General features: G+C 36.1%; 1 long non-coding RNA gene across 2 annotated transcripts; it reads left to right on the top strand.

Annotated features, from left to right (window-relative positions):
* Nucleotides 1-5,725: 5,725 nt before the first annotated feature.
* Nucleotides 5,726-10,856, top strand: LOC111510702 (uncharacterized). 2 transcript variants are annotated; one of them, XR_012468457.1, is made up of 3 exons: nucleotides 5,726-6,113; nucleotides 6,208-6,374; nucleotides 6,688-10,856. It is a non-coding gene; the product is annotated as an uncharacterized lncRNA (long non-coding RNA). The 2 variants fall into 2 exon arrangements; XR_012468456.1 differs by having other exon boundaries at nucleotides 5,726-6,374.
* The last annotated feature ends 5,783 nt before the right edge of the window (nucleotides 10,857-16,639 follow it).

Raw genomic sequence — 16,639 nt, 5'->3', positions numbered from 1 at the left:
AGCATCGATAAGTTTGGTCGCAGAAGTAAGGCAGTTTCAAATACTGTTTTGCGTGGGCAGCCTGGAGTTGGTTTCAAATTAACAACCGATGGAAACTTTGATATGGAAAATAAACGTTTGAAAAATAAAGCAGAGCCTGAAGAGAGTGCGGATTGTGTTAATCGAGGATATGTCGGTTTTTACATCTCAAAGATGAGAGGAGAATTAGATACTGATATTGACAAAATTAATTTGAAATTAGATGGAGTAGAAAAATATTCCGTATCAGTGAGGGAAGATCTCATTACGCTTGGACTGAAATTAGTAGAATTTGTAAAAAAGTATGAGCATATGGATAAGGATATCAAATCGCTGCAATCTGATTTGAAAAAACAACCCTCGATAAGCATTCAAACGATCGAGCAAAAACGATGATGAGCGATGATCATCTGTGAAAAAAGTCAATATAAAGCTGAAGTTGATCAAATTGTTACTCAGTATTTGTTACTTCCTAACGCTGAGCAGGTGATATTCATTGATGGAACTATGAATTCTGCGATTATCGTTTCTAAAAATGGGGTTGTGCTTCAATAGTCAGCGATTGCCGCAGCGGCAGCAGTTGAGTCAGCATAATGTATTTGGTGGAGGCTATGATCATGTGCATTTAAAGAAGCGAAAATCCAGCAGTCGATTCATTCCACGTATATCTGCCAAACGGTCAAGATATAGAATAAGTGCTAGTAGCCTGAACTTTCTCAAATCTATTGGCTTGAAGGTGCGATATAAAAAATAGTAATAACATGGCGACAATCACCACAAGTGATAAATTGGAAGTGTTCGAGGAGCCCATGTTCGACCATTCCCTCATCAGCCTTCATGAGCATACATATAAGCCGTATGGTTCACCATATTACAAAAATTCACATGAAATACGAATTCCAATCAATTATCAAGATCTCATACTCGATATTGCAGATAGTTACATTTATATCGAGGGGAAGTTCACACCATCTGATGCCACAAAGCGGTGCTACCTATCCAATAATGCTCTCGCCTTTCTCTTCGACGAAATTCGCTATGAAATGGGTGGTGAGCAAGTGGTTGTTGTTCGAAAACCCGGCATAACTACCACAATGAAAACGATGATATCATTCGGAAAAACGCATGCAAATTCGCTACTACCGATAGGATGGGGACTCGATGTGAATAAACAAGATATATTCGATTCCGTTAGCAATGTATTCAGTGGTAAATTACCCTTGAAGTATCTCATAGGTTTTGCTGAAGATTACAATAAGGGGATAATGAATGTGAAGCAGGAGCTCATTTTGATTATAGCTCGCTCATTCAAAAATTCATTAATTGGAGAAGTCGATGCAGATTTGGAAATCAATAAAATAGAATGGAGAATCAGGCACATTGTGCCGGAAGATCGACAGAAACTGAAACTATTGAATCGCATAAATAAAAATGGTAATAATGCTAAAGTGAAGGTGGCTTATCGTATGTGGGACCTTTATGAATTACCCACACTTCGTGATACATCCTCGGATATATGGGCGGTGAAGACAACTAGCAGCTTCGAAAGACCACGATATATCATCATCGGCTTTCAAAACACCGACCAATCCGAAAATATGTCAAAAGATGTAACGAAATTCACACATGTGAATATTAATAATATTCGACTATCTCTGAACTCTGAAGTATACCCATATGAGCGTTGGAATCTGGATTTCGACAAGAAGTTAGACTCATCAGCTTACTATGCATATGAAAACTTCCAACGTAGCTACTATTATAAAACTATGAGTGAACCGATGATGGATATTGGTAGCTTTCGCAACAACCCACTATTCATTATCGACTGCTCCCATCAACCCGAAGCTATGAAGTCATCCACTGTCGACATCAAAATAGAATTCGAAACACGCAAGGTGAAGTTTCCAGCAAACACCAAAGTATATGCACTCATCCTCCACGATGCTGTTCTATCATATAATGCTCTTAATGGCTCTGTTCAAACTGGATTGTAATAAGATTGACATGTAATATGCTATGAAATATTCGATATTGATGAATAATAAAACACTCAATAATTATGTTATATCTTTTATTCACCAAACAATTAGATACAAACAAATATGGATTGAAACATTATTTTATTCACAAAAATATACAACAGATTTCAAATATTCACAACACCATCATTTATCGCTTCTTCCAGTTGCGGGTTGGGACTCTTTGGTTCCAATTGATATTTCTCTATGATATTTTGCGGTAGGTAGGTGCATATGTCTTGAAGAAAATGTTTCAAGTCTGCTTCAATTATTAACTCACAGAACTCATCCAAATTTCTACTCCCATATGAATATTTATGACACAATGCCACACCGAGTTCATACTTCTCACTAAGCTCCAAAAGTTTTCGCACCTCTTCAGCATCGTAACATACACTCAAATCATAATTTGATGAATGTAGAGCATCAAAACTCAGATCAGCCATCTCCCAAGCCATTTTTCTTATGGCGGAATCCAAATCCACTGCTTCCGGCCACTCTTGGGCTGAATATTGCATCCACATATTTATAGAATGGTGAGTTCTGAAAATTCATAAATGGCATTCATTAGTTTGCAAATAATATAAAAAAAATACTCACTTGAAATCTGACTATGTCTATGAAGTGACCAAGTTGATACATATTTTATATTAATCTACCATATTTTCACTATTTACAAAAAAAAAATCATAATTTCAAAATGTTCAATCTAAAACATTGAATTTCATCAATGATAGGGTTTTAGCACCAGGATAATCCTGTGAACTTTGACCCATATAAGTAAGTGTGAATTTGGCTTTGGATGAATTCACTTCACGAATGAAGTCTTCTAGTAATTGCTCTGTGACACGTTTTGGAAGCCATGCTTTAAAAGGAGTATCACTTTCCTCATCCAATAAAACTACTTGAATTGATTTACCATATCGTGTGGAATACATTGACATTTTTTCAATTTTATATTCTTCATCAATAACCAGAGCGTTTATAGGTTTCTGCTCTAAAGCTTCACTTTGTTGAATTATAGAAAAATTAATTTTTTCAATGTCAAATTTCAAATTATCCATATTCATAAATATAGTGAAATTACGGTTAATCAAAATAAAATATATATTCACCTCACTGACGAAAACGCCCTCTCGGATGGGTTGATACTCGTTGTCTTCACTTTGGAATTCGACAAATACTTCTGTTTACCTAGTTGGGTATTTTAGAGTGTCTAAACTGAATGTGGAAGCATGATATTCTGAACTTATATAGGAATTACCAACAAGGGAGGGGGCAACGCCGAACCCCACTGTTCAAGGTTATATTCTGTGCACGTCACGATTTCATTCAAGGTCAACATGCAATGCCAGAGAGCAAGCTCAAGGTAGTCGAAGTGTCGAACGTCAAGGTCAAACCCCACACTCAAGGTCAAACACCGCATTCAATCTCATACTATGTGTACGACGTTCAAGGTTAGGTTACGTCATACGATATTCTGAACTTATATAGGAATTACCAACAAGGGAGGCGACAACGCCGAACGCCCACTGTTCAAGGTTATATTCTGTACACGTCACGATTTCATTCAAGGTCAACATTCAATGCCATGGAGCAAGCTCAAGGTAGTCGAAGTGTCGAACGTCAAGGTCAAACCCCACACTCAAGGTCAAACACCGCATTCAAGTTCATACTACGTGTACGACGTTCAAGGTTAGGTGACGTCATTCAAGGTCATGTGACGTCTCAAGGTCAAAAGGGGTGGGGGGAGGCGTTCAGTCGGCATTAGCACCCTACTGACATGTATCTGTTTGTGTACACGCATCTAATTTTGAAGGAGCTAATACGCTGGAGGGACCTGGATTGTCATTGTTTTGATCATTACCTGAAAATAACTCATTCAAAAAAATATTCCATGCTTGTGAAGTGGAAAATTTCTTACCGTCCAATTTTGTTGGAAACTTTAAGGGCACAGCAGTGATAAGTAAATGTTTTCCAGAGGAAGTGAAGGATTCATCGTCAAAATGTTTTCTACAAACTCGTATTCTAATGTAGGCTTGCTCAGGTGTTAAGTTAGCATATTTGTGGTCTCCAACAAAACCAAATGCTTTTTTCCACTGCTGACACCTGCGAAATATAGTTTGAACATTAGTTATAAATAGTATCTAAATCACATTACTACCGAAACATTTTTGACCTATAACTGACATTATGTATTTGATGAATTTATTACCTTGTGGCATCTTTGGGGAATTGAAAAAATAAAATATTTTCACGTAAACTATCACAAGAATCCACACTGCAAAAAGTACGGTGAGAAGTCATCACAACAATAAAAAATGTTCAAATAACTACAAGAATAAAAGTTCCAATAAAATGTTTATTTTACGCACTAAGTATAACTGGCCGGAACGATGCGAACTGTTCAATCGGAGACACTCTGTTGAACTGGCTCCCCCGTCAGACGGGCACTGACGACCGAACGGCCAGGCAAGGGACGCGCGAGGACGGAGGGTGATGATTTGGGTCGCTGCTGAGAGTGAGCGGACTTATTAGAATATCTATGGATGATGGGGGAGCGAAGTATTCGACAATGACATTTCAATATACGTTGTTTTGCATAGTTTCGAAGGAAAACGATGTTCCGTACGTCGTTGGTAAACAAAAATCAGTATTATAATGACATTTAGAGAATACAGACGTAAAGTAGAGGAATTTGAGAGACGTGTCCAACAAATGGGTAATGATATTCAATTATATGAGAAGAAGAAAATGGTTCTCAAGCAGTTGTATGATTTACACATTCAAGACAAAGTGGTCCAGCCTCAGAGTGTAAAATATGTATATGTAGAATATAATTTCTGTTCAATATGTAAACGTACCGAATGTGGGTGAAATTCTAAGGAAATTTGCGTGAAGGCTAGTGTAAACAATGGAAATCGATTAGTTCGACATCAGTCGATGAGGGTATTTGCGCAGGCGCAATACCAAAGAATACACCATTCATATTTGAATTGAAAAAGATATTTCAAGATCTTCGTCATTTAAAAAAAACACTGTTGAATTTGTTCCAGAAAACGCAACAAGGCTAGAGAAAAATTTTTGATTAGAGTTGTACAACAATTATGAAATTGAATAAAAAAAATTAATATTTTTATTGAGTAAATGTTGTTTCATTTCAAGTTGATAGAAACATATAATATAGGTATGCAGCATTATCACTATCACTTATCGATAAAGCCAGACACGTGGCTCAAAGTGACGAAACAAAGGCCCTTTGTTTGATTGCATAATATGTCATCACCTATTTTCCTATTCTTATCCAAGGTGGCATTGATCACTGTGAATGCTGAATCAGCACACAGAGATATGCAGTTCTCAAAGCGACGGAACAAAGGCTCTTCGTTCGATTTTGAAATATGTCATCACTTATATTCCTATAAATACCTCCTGCGGGGCGAAATGATGAGTTAGTTGTATCAGTGATACTAGTGACAAGTGCAACGATTTTATCTGAAAGTAAGTGTTTTTCATGTTCATTTTATTGCAAGATTTTTCATTCGTTTTTGACTCTTCCACAAAAGAATTCATTCAAATGTAATTTGATTCAAAGGTCGTGAGAGTTGTTGTTGAATTATCATTAATTTTTCAAAGTTTTTCTCAGATCAATATACTTGAGTGTTTTTCTATACATAGTTTTTGAGGATTAACGTTTTTTTCAATTATTTTGTAATACAAAACGGTTCAGAGTTATTTACGTATTCCTCAAGACAACCCTGGACAACTATTTTTATCCTACATACATCAGAAGATAAGAAATAACAATTACTGATATTTCTCAATCTTCAATAATGAATAAAAGATAAGAACCGCTAATTGCTGACATCCATTTCTCTCGAATATTATCTCTTACAGTAATTATTGTATCGTACAATTCGTTTTGATGTTAGAATCATCCAAGCTGAATAAGAGTTTTTCTCTTATTTTATCCAGTTGCCTTTGACAATGCCATATCTTGTCTATATACACATTTATTATGTAGTAAACAGAAGCTCATTTTGTGACCAGCTTTCTAGTTGAATAAAACGCATAGTGAGTTACGAATAACTTTCATTCATGTTGTCGTTTATTGAGATAGTGTTCGTATAATTTGAAACATTGTTTTTTTATTTTTGGTTTCTCGCAGGTGGATTTCCTGAACTTCAAATTCAGTCGTGAAGAGGGAACCAATTAACAACAACAACAATTCGTTACCACACCGAGTGACGGAGAGGTATCACCCCCATTTAGAAGAAATTTGTATGAGGAAAATACGCTGGCGTGTTGTTTCATTTGAAATTGTACGAAATAAAGGTTAGTACTGCATTTTTTCTTTGTTCAATATATGTATAGAGTTTGTGGTTGTATACTATATTTTTTGTTCGACTCAAAAAGTTTTTCATTCATAGATATGATCCGCATAAAGAAGTGTTTTCAATATTTTTTATATGTTTAGTACTTGCAAAATATGTGTTTTAAATTAGTTGTTTCGAATGACAGTTGATTTTTTCAATTTTAACTGTAGCTCGCTCATTTTTCACAATCACTCCATGAAACACATTACCCCCAATCTTGAATTTTATTTTTCTCTGGTGTATATTTGCATTGAAAATCAAATTTATTTCAGAACACTACATCAACGTGTGCAGTATCAGTTCAGTCAACTACATCCAAATCCAACTTTGCAACCTTTCCAGGACGAGTTTCAAATTACAGCAGCTTCCACAACCATCCCAACAGTGTCCACAGAACGAAATTCAATTCTCTGCAGCTTCCAAAACCGACTCATAACACCTAGAATTTTATTTGTGAACAAAATATCGGTGAGTCATGTCAATAAATAAAATCCAAATGGTCGATTTTCCAAAAATCAAGTCGGTAATTGATAAATATATTTTACAAATCAATGATAATTATTCGGATCATGTTGTCAAACAAGCTTTACAATTTATTAATAAACATATAAAGAAATGCGGTTTAGCTATGAAAAAAATTAAATTGTCGGTTGGGGAAAAAAAGAAAATAATTACACAAATTGGGAAATTGAAACGCTTCGAAGTGATTATAAAAATGATGAATAATGAACGTATAGGCTCGGGTTTGAAACGACGAAGCACTACGGTGAAGTGGCTGAATATTAACAATGTTTTCAATAGTAGAGTAACAACGAAAGTAATCATCAATTTAACTCATAAAGATCCTAAAAAGTTTCTAGACGATGTTTTTCCATTATTCAAACGTGAGATTTCCAAAATTTTGAAACAAATGTCATGCCTCAAAGTTAATTTTACTTTATCAGGGGATTTTATTAAAAAATCAAATGATGGGGAAATTGTTGATCGCAAATATTTCAGTACGCCAAATAAAGTTATCGATTTAAGCACTGACTTGGCTGCTTGGTACAATGAAAACGCTGTGGATGTTACATTGAATAAATTAGTCGAATTCGAAGAGCAACAGTCGAGGTGGGCTTTGAGTAAAATTCTTTTGTTGAAAGTAGCAATTAATAAATATGTGATTGGTAACGGTTCTTCTTTCATTCCACTGCCGCAAGAAATCGCAAGAAAGCAGGCATGCATTAATGAACGAAACGATGACGAAATGTGCTTCTATTGGAGTATTATTAGCGCCTTGTATCCTGTAGCGAAACATCCACAAAGAGTGTCAAAATACCCACACTATTCTACAGTTTTGAATACTACATGGCTGAATACTCCAATGGATTTACATCAAATTTCCAAATTTGAGAAACTTAATGATATTTCTGTAAATGTTTACACTTTGGAATTAAATCAAGAAGAAGAAAAATCATTTTTTGTAGTAGTACCTGCCAGACTCATGACAACAAAACGAGGCAGACATGTTAATTTGTTATTAATTCAAGACAAATATTTCCCAAAACTGAATGATTATGAAGCTCCAACCATTAATGACGATGACGAGACTGAAATTAAATTCCATTATTGTTGGATCAAAAACATGTCTCGATTATTAAGTAGACAACTGGACAAAAATTGCAAGAAAAAAATCTTTTGTGATAGATACCTTAATTATTTTTCAAGTCAGCAAAAATTAAATCATCATACTGTTTTGTGCGAAAAAGTGAATGATTGTAAAATTTTCTTTCCTATATCCGGTTATGTGGATTTTCGAAATTATGTTCATAAACAAAAATGTCCGTTTATAATTTTTGCTGATTTCGAGTCACTGTTGGGAAAATGTAATGAAAGCATATCTAACAAAACTACAAAATACCAAAAACATATACCTTTCAGTGCAGGCTACTACTTCAAGTGTTCCTATGACGACAGTCTCTCTCATTTCAAAAGCTTTCGAGGTGAAGACTGTATGAAATGGTTTGCCGATGAGTTGTCTGATATTGCAGAATTTGTTGAATCTAAAATTAGGAATATTGAGCCGATGACAGTGCCTTTGAATAATATCGGTGCTGCAACGACTTGTCATATTTGCGAAAAACCCTTCGCCCCCAAAGATGTTATCGTGTACGATCACGATCACTATACATGGGCGTTCCGCGGTTTTGCCCACCAAGCCCCCTGTAATGTCAACTTTCGAAAATTATTCGTGGTACCCATTACTTTTCATAATCTTTCAGGATACGACAGTCACTTCATTATCAGAGATATCGCAAAAAAAGGCTGTGTGAGCATACTTCCCTCAAATAAAGAAAAATACATTTTCTTTACACAGAAGGATGCTGAAACTAAACTTAAATTTCGATTTATAGATTCTTTTCGATTCATGGGAACATCGTTGGATAAATTAGTATCCACATTGGATCAAATTTGGAAATTAAAAAAATGAATTTAATCATTTAGATGAGGAGAAATTTGCTCTTCTCACCAGGAAGGGAGTATTTCCGTATGAATATATAGATAGCATGGAAAAATTGAACATCACCGAGTTATCATCACGAGAAGAATTCTATAATAAATTGAATGATGAATACATAACAGAAGAGAAATATACTCACGCACAAAATGTTTGGGTATCATTCGAAATTACAAATTTGGGATCGTATGCGGACCTATATTTGACAACAGATATTTCATTACCGGCAGACGTTTTTGAGAATTTCCGTCAAAGAAGCATGGCAAATTAAAGGTTGGACCCCGCATGGTATTATACTATGCCTGGTTACACGTGGGATGCCATGTTGAAGTATACGAAGTGTAAATTACAGATTTTAAAAGACATTGACATGATTATGTTTGTAGAAAAGGGGATAAGGGGCGGAATCTCGGTTTGTTCAAATAGATATTCTGAAACAAATAATAAATATATGGAAGCATACAATCCCGAAAAACCTCCAAAATATCTTTCATATTCAGACGTCAATAATTTATATAGATTGGCATTGTCAGAATTTTTACCTTACGACGGTTTTCACTGGGTGGAAAATTTTGACAAAGATGTAACTGAAATTCCTGACAATTCTTCAGAAGGCTACATATTGGAAGTTGATTTGGAATACCCTGAGAGATTACATGATTCGTATAAAGCTTTTCGGTTTTGTCCAGAGCATCAGGCACCACCAAATTCCAAACAAAAAAAATTAATGGGTACCCTGTATAATAAAAATAAATATATTTTGCATTATCGCAACTTGAAACAAGCATTGAAAAACGGTTTGATTCTAACCAAAATTCATCGGGTTGAGAAATTCAAACAATCTGCATGGCTGCGTCCCTATATCGAGTTGAATACTCGTCTTAGGGCTGCAGCCACCAGTTCTTTTGACAAAAAATAATGATTAATGCTGTTTTTGGAAACACGATGGAAAACATTCGGTTACACAGGGTGGTCAAACTTATGAATTCCTGGAACGGTCCTTATGGCGCCAAAAATTTAATTGCGAGCCCTCGATTTCAGAGTCGAACCGTTTTCGATACAGACTTGGTGGTTATTGAATTGAAAAAGACTGAATTTGTTTTCAATAAACCTCTGTACATCGGAATGGCAATTTTAGATATTTCAAAAACATGCATGTTTGATTTCCATTACGATTTCATGGTGCCCACTGTAGGTATAGAAAATTGCAAGTTGATGTATACAGATACAGATACAGATAGCTTCATCTACGAAATAACGTGTGAAGATGTCTATCAAAAACTCATCAAAAATAACCTATCAAAATTTGATACTTTCGATTATTCGTCCGATGATAAGTTTCAAATTCCACTTGTGAATAAAAAAATTCCTGGGTTAATGAAAGATGAAGCAAATGGTAAAATCATCACGCACTTTGCAGGGTTGCGTTCCAAAATGTACACCTACAAAGTGCAGGGTGGAAAAGTTATCAAAAAATCAAAGGGAATTCGATATAATGTAGTCAAAAATAGAATTGATTTCAAAGATTATATCGATTGTCTCATAAATTTTAAAGAAAAAATTTGTGAGCAGTTTACTATTCGATCATACGCTCACAACGTTTTCAGTATCAAGCAGATGAAAATAGGCTTGAGTCCACACGACGATAAACGAAAATTAATCCCCAAATCATCTGACACTTTACCTTGGGGGACTATACCTTGAAATGGGGTTATCATTTGGATTTTATTTCTGTTGATGTGGTTAATTGATATATTCTGTCTTTGTTTGAATCTGACTGATAGGTGTGTGTTACTCTGAGAATTTTCAACAGCGGTAGGAGACCACCAACTTTTCAAGAATTGACTGCAGACAGAAATATGTTTGAGTATTTCAGTTTTTGTATTTATTATTGTACATGTACACGTTGATATAATTCGAATGAAATATATTGAAATTTTGTATGCTAATTTATTGTTGTGCACACACGTTGATGAAATTTGAATAAAATATATATTGAAATTTTGGTGTTTTATTCAATCAAGTAACTTTTTAAAGCTGATTTTTCTTCACTTTATACATTGAATGAAACAAATGTTACAATTCCTCATTTATTACATAAATCATACACTATTTTTTGTTTATAATAAAATGAATATTCACGTAAAGCATTAGCATACAGACTATCTAGAGCTGAAGCTTGACAAAAACCTTCTATGATTTTTTCCAAAGTTAAATTAGTTTTATTCTCACGTAACCATGATTTTATTATATTGAAAACACCTCGATAATAATCACAAAAGTTCAAAGCATCTAGCATAGCGATACGGTCAGAGAGCACACTAAGGTGAGTATTCAGGATCTCGTTTTCATCTCGTTGAAACAGCTCCATGTTCGTGGTGTCCTTGGAAATGGAAACTTATTTGGTATTACTTTCGATGTACTGTGTGACGTAAATGTAATTCCCGCAACGTGTTGTAATTGGATCATATTCGTCTACATCTTCATCGATTTGTGATTCGAATAAATTTTCCTTCATTTGTTGCATTTAACTTGTTAAATTGATGTAACGAATGGAGAACTGCTGCTTCAAAATTATGCATGGGCTGAAGTCTCTGTATGGACTTAGGCCACATCGAATTTCATAAGTTGACATGGGGAATGCCATCAACAGCAATTGATGTTCGTTTCGAGCAGCCATTTTGTATTACTCCAATGCTCTGTCTATTGCATTTAGATTTCCATTTTAATCTTAACCACCACTGTCGAACATTACTTCAACTTCACTACCGTAACCACTATCGAGAGACATTTCCAAACTGAATACCCATCTGTGTTTGCATGCGCTCTTATAGCTTCAGATCACGTGGTCCGTTTCAGATATTGTGTGTTTGTTAAACACACAAATATTTCTTCACAAAAGGCCCTCCCAATACATTGTCAGTGTGCTTGTTTTCCATGAGATTCTATACAAAATCGACATTTTCGATCCAACTTTTGTGTTTGTTATCCAAACCCAGCCATTTTACGTACATTTTTTATCTTTGGACATTGTTTCGTATGTTTCAAGATATCTGCAAACGTTTTCGTAATTTCCTCTCCCGTTTTTGATTTCAGTGGTCGAGTCCACACAAATTTCGAAAATCAATCTAGGACGACTAGAATCATTTTGATATTTCGATTTTGGTGAGCGAACGATCTCATCTCAGCCAAGTCCATCTGCCATAAGTCATCTATTCCTTTGATAACTGTACGGCGTCGAGGATATTTTTTTCTAATTGGTTTATGTAGTTCGTTGACAAGTTGAATCTTGTCTTTGGAAGTCATGACGACTGATGGTCCCGCTCTTTCATTATGGTTATGCTTAAACTTCATTTTGTATCTTTTTGATTTCCTTGATAGTAGATTGTACCTTCGAATTTTTTTCGGTAATCTTTTTGGAGATGTCACCTTGAAATTTGGTTAGTTTTTCATTTACTAGTGCTCCGGTTTTGCGAGCTGCTAAAATGGCATTGAGTCAAGCTGGAGGACGTAAAAACATACGGATACCTAGCATAATACCATTCGAAGTAAAATCTGGAGGAATCCTTCTCCTTATACATATATCGCAAAAACCGTATTAGATGCTGAAAATGCCAAAAAGAAACTTGAAGAAGATCAACGTCACAATAAAGCTATGGAACATTTAGGTTCCGGTTTGTACCTACGCAAAACACCTCAAGGATTTGGTCTGTTCCTAAAAAAAAAAACAAACCAAAGGGCAAAATCTTTACTTGAAAAAGCAAAAAAACTCCTACCGAAGCTACCCCATAGAGCATTATACGATTCGGAAATTCAAAAATGTGCCCGTCAACTGAAAATTCCACATTTTCGTGGAGTCTTTATGCGCGACACGTTGCCAACTCGTGGTCCTCGACTGCTAGAATGTGCTGTATTGAACTTGGATTCTCAATTGAATGCAGGCACTCATTGGGTAGCTTACATTGAAAACGGCAATGCCGTACAATATTCTGATAGTTTCGGTAATCTCAAACCTCCAATGGAATTGGTCAGATATTTTGGAAGGGGTATAACTTAATCGATCGACTATTTGATTGAGAATGCTGAACCTTGGGAATTATTGGATGTTTGGCATACCAAGACTACGAACATCGATTTGCTTTGCAGATTCGTTTACCATGTTTCATCCATTACCGACATGAGGTACCAACACCTACATCAGCTGCGCCATCGCTACAAAAAACAATGTATTATGGTCCTGTGAGTTCGCAAATAGAATGTTATTATTGTAGAAATAAATGATTTTTATGTAAAATGTTGTTGTTGTTGTTTCAATCATTATTTAAGGAGATGTCATACTGACATTATATCAGTAATGTCTATGATATTAACGCTAACGAGTCGTTCTTCGACGCTCTCTATCGATTTCAATCCACCCATTCGATTAGATTCTGATTCTCAATACACTTTGGCTTTGCTCAGTTTCCATTCGTACAACAGTATACCCAACAATGGAAAAGGTACGAAATTCTACTACCATGAAAACTAAACAGAAAAGCATTGATATACCTGTTGGATCTTACGAATTTGGTGACTCCGAAGAATTAATAAACAAATACATCACGCCTAAAACGTTCAAGGAAAACCCTGAGGATTTTTTCTATCTAAAACCGAATAATAATACGCTGAAAAGTGAAATATTCTGTCTGAAGCACTAGATTCATTCTAGGCACATTAATTTCCGAAACGAAGAAATAATAATTCGTTTGGAATTGAAGCGGAAGTATGGTGCTGACTATCTATAAAAATTATACACCTCCATACCCCAAGTCAGTCTTCACCAAGACCTTCACTAGTCGACAACTATTGACAACGGAAAATAAATTATTTCTGGAATCTCTTGGTTATCATGTTGTCCAATCAAGTGTTCAACATTTTCCGAAAACCGCAAATCGATGAGTCCATACAAAAGGTAGAGTGGCGTATCTACTATCCTTATGTCAAGTTTTTTCGCAACAACGATGTTATTGAAATCAACATGAATCAATATGATGCCTACGATGCTTTGTACGATAGTCTGCTGTTCATTAGTGGAAAAGTTGAGAAGACCAAAGAGGACGGTAAGGTGTCTTTCGTAAACAATGCTGGTGCTTTCATGTTTCAATCTGCTAGTTATGAGCAGAGTGGTAAGGAATTGGAAGCAGTTCGTGAACTTGGAATTGTTAGTACTGTTAGAGGCTTTCTCATCTACACCGACGAAGATATCAAACACTTGGCCACCTCTGGTTGGACTTTTCCCAACAATACAGGCGTCATCAACATAACTCATCTAACATTCAACATGCTCATACCCATCAAGCATTTTCTGAATATCTTCAACGATTATCAGTACGTTTCCTACGGTAAACATACCATTCGATTAGTACGAGCTGGAGATGATAGCAACTGTTTCAAAATAGAAGAGACTCCTGCTGCACTTACACCGAAAACGGAAGTTAAATTGGAAATTGAAAATATCAAACTGGAAGTTAAACGATTATTTCTGCATGATCAAATTCAATTGCAACTTTTGAAAGCTATCCAATCAGACACCCCTATTCTCATACCGTTCAGAAAATGGGAACTTCATATGCTGCCTACTCTCATACAAGGTGCAAAAAATGAAATATGGGCCGTCAAGGCTTCTTCGTTCTTCGAAAGCCCTCGCTATGTGATTGTATGTTTCCAAAAAAGTCATGAATACACTAAAGTCAACCATGATCCAACAATATTCAATCATTTGAATATTACCAATATAACGCCCACTCTAAACGGTGAGAATTACCCAAAGGAAAATATGCATTTGAATTTTGCAAAGGGAAATTTTTCGCAAGCTTATTTCAACTACTCACAATTTGGTCTCAGCTACAAGATGACCAATCAACATAATCCTCTTCTCACTTCCACCGTCTTTACGGACAAAGCTCTCTTTGTCATCGATTGTTCCAGAAGGGATGAGAGCATCAAAAGTTCCAGTGTTGATGTAAAACTTGAAATCGAAGCATCCGAGGGATTTCCTCAAAATACTAGAGCCTATTGCTTCATTGTGCTCCACACTGTCATAGAAAACCTCCCACTCAGCGAAATTATTAAAAAATGGAACTGAACATGTGATTTTGCTTCAGTATCAATCGAAGAGTCCAACATGAGAATAGCCGTTGTAGATATTCAAGGCTTCACCGTCGAGCCGAAATTTCATCCTGAAGAAATAGCCATTTGAATTGGAATTTTTACTGCTGCCAAACACACCATTTTCCAGTTTGAGTAAAAAAGAACGTCGTACCGCCTGTACGAAATTTCACGAGTTGAATATACCGACACGCGTTGTGAATTTGGAGGGCTATGACAATACAACATGGATGGTTCCCACATTCGACAACAACGAAGGTGTCTCACCCTGTATGCATCACATTCGCAAGCGAACCAACTACAATTGCAGTCTCCGAAACATAGATATTTCATACAAATGTCTTTGTGATATATCACTGAAATAAAAATGTATTATAAATTTCTAAATCATTTCTTCTTTCTCATCTAACCGCACCGCCTTATGATACCCTCAACAAAAAATAGAAAACGTATGCAAAATGGTCGAAAGCGCACGAAAAACGGTCGAAAACGCACGGAAAACAAAGTATTTTGAAATGTCATTGTCGAATACTTCGCACCCCCATTGCCCTCACGTTGAGTCCACAACGCTTAACCTCTCGACACTTTTGGATCTCCCGTTTCTCCTGATGATGCTAACTTGGTTGACAAAGATACGGGACGTAGTGCCCTTTTGGTATGTTGGAATGCTGGACTTCTGTTAAACTGACATGACGCACCCTGTACACTTCGACGTCATGTTCCTTTTCAAAGATGTATTTTGAGACACCCCGTATACAATGACGGATCGCAGGTTGAGTTGTCATATTTTTTCCTAAATCTGATTCATTATTATAAAATATATCATGTTCGCGCTTCCAATTTTCGTCGAGTAGTTTACGCTTAATTTTCAAACCGGCAACGCTACATTACTCCATAAACAATGATTTATTGTACAACTGGCAACACCTGCTTGCAGTAGCAACCGGTAAATATCGATACAATCTCCATCACTCTTTGCATCGATTACGTTACACGCGTCTCTCGCTCTTACACACACATACACATCTTTACATGAAATATTAATTATTTCCCAAATCTAAGTATATTTTCCTACCTTCAATATGATAATGACGATTACATTCTACGGTAATCAAAAAAAAAAATGCTGTCAAGTATAATGAATGAGTCAATTTCGGTTCCGACAAAACTAACGCTATAAATACCCAACATTTGCAGTTACCTTCAATATCTTACGTTGGTGTAGAGGCTAAGGAAAATGTCTTCCGCTCGGACGTCGTGGGTTCGAATCTCATAACTGTAAACTTTTTTAATTGAAATCACGTGACTGGAACGTGACAAGGGGGCCGAGGGGTGGGAAAGAGTCGCAAGAGGGCCTGAGTGGTGATGCGGAGTACCAAGGGGGCCGAGGGCAAGGGGGTCCACGCTCTTTGAACCTCTCCGATATTGATTTCATCCTGCGCCGTTGACGTTTCTCCCACTAACGTTTGCGCCAAAATCCGCCTTGTTCATCTACTTGATGAGTACTAGGAATAGTAGAAGTAAGTAAGAACGTCGATGGTTTCAGTTAAACACAATCCGGGTACTGAGCTGGTAGAATA

Source organism: Leptinotarsa decemlineata, unplaced genomic scaffold (assembly GCF_025532065.1).
Source record: "Leptinotarsa decemlineata unplaced genomic scaffold, Ldec_3_MD MMD2_P_RNA_scaffold_4, whole genome shotgun sequence".
In the NCBI taxonomy this organism is placed as follows: Eukaryota; Metazoa; Arthropoda; class Insecta; order Coleoptera; family Chrysomelidae; genus Leptinotarsa; species Leptinotarsa decemlineata.
This window is presented reverse-complemented; position numbering and strand designations above follow the sequence as displayed.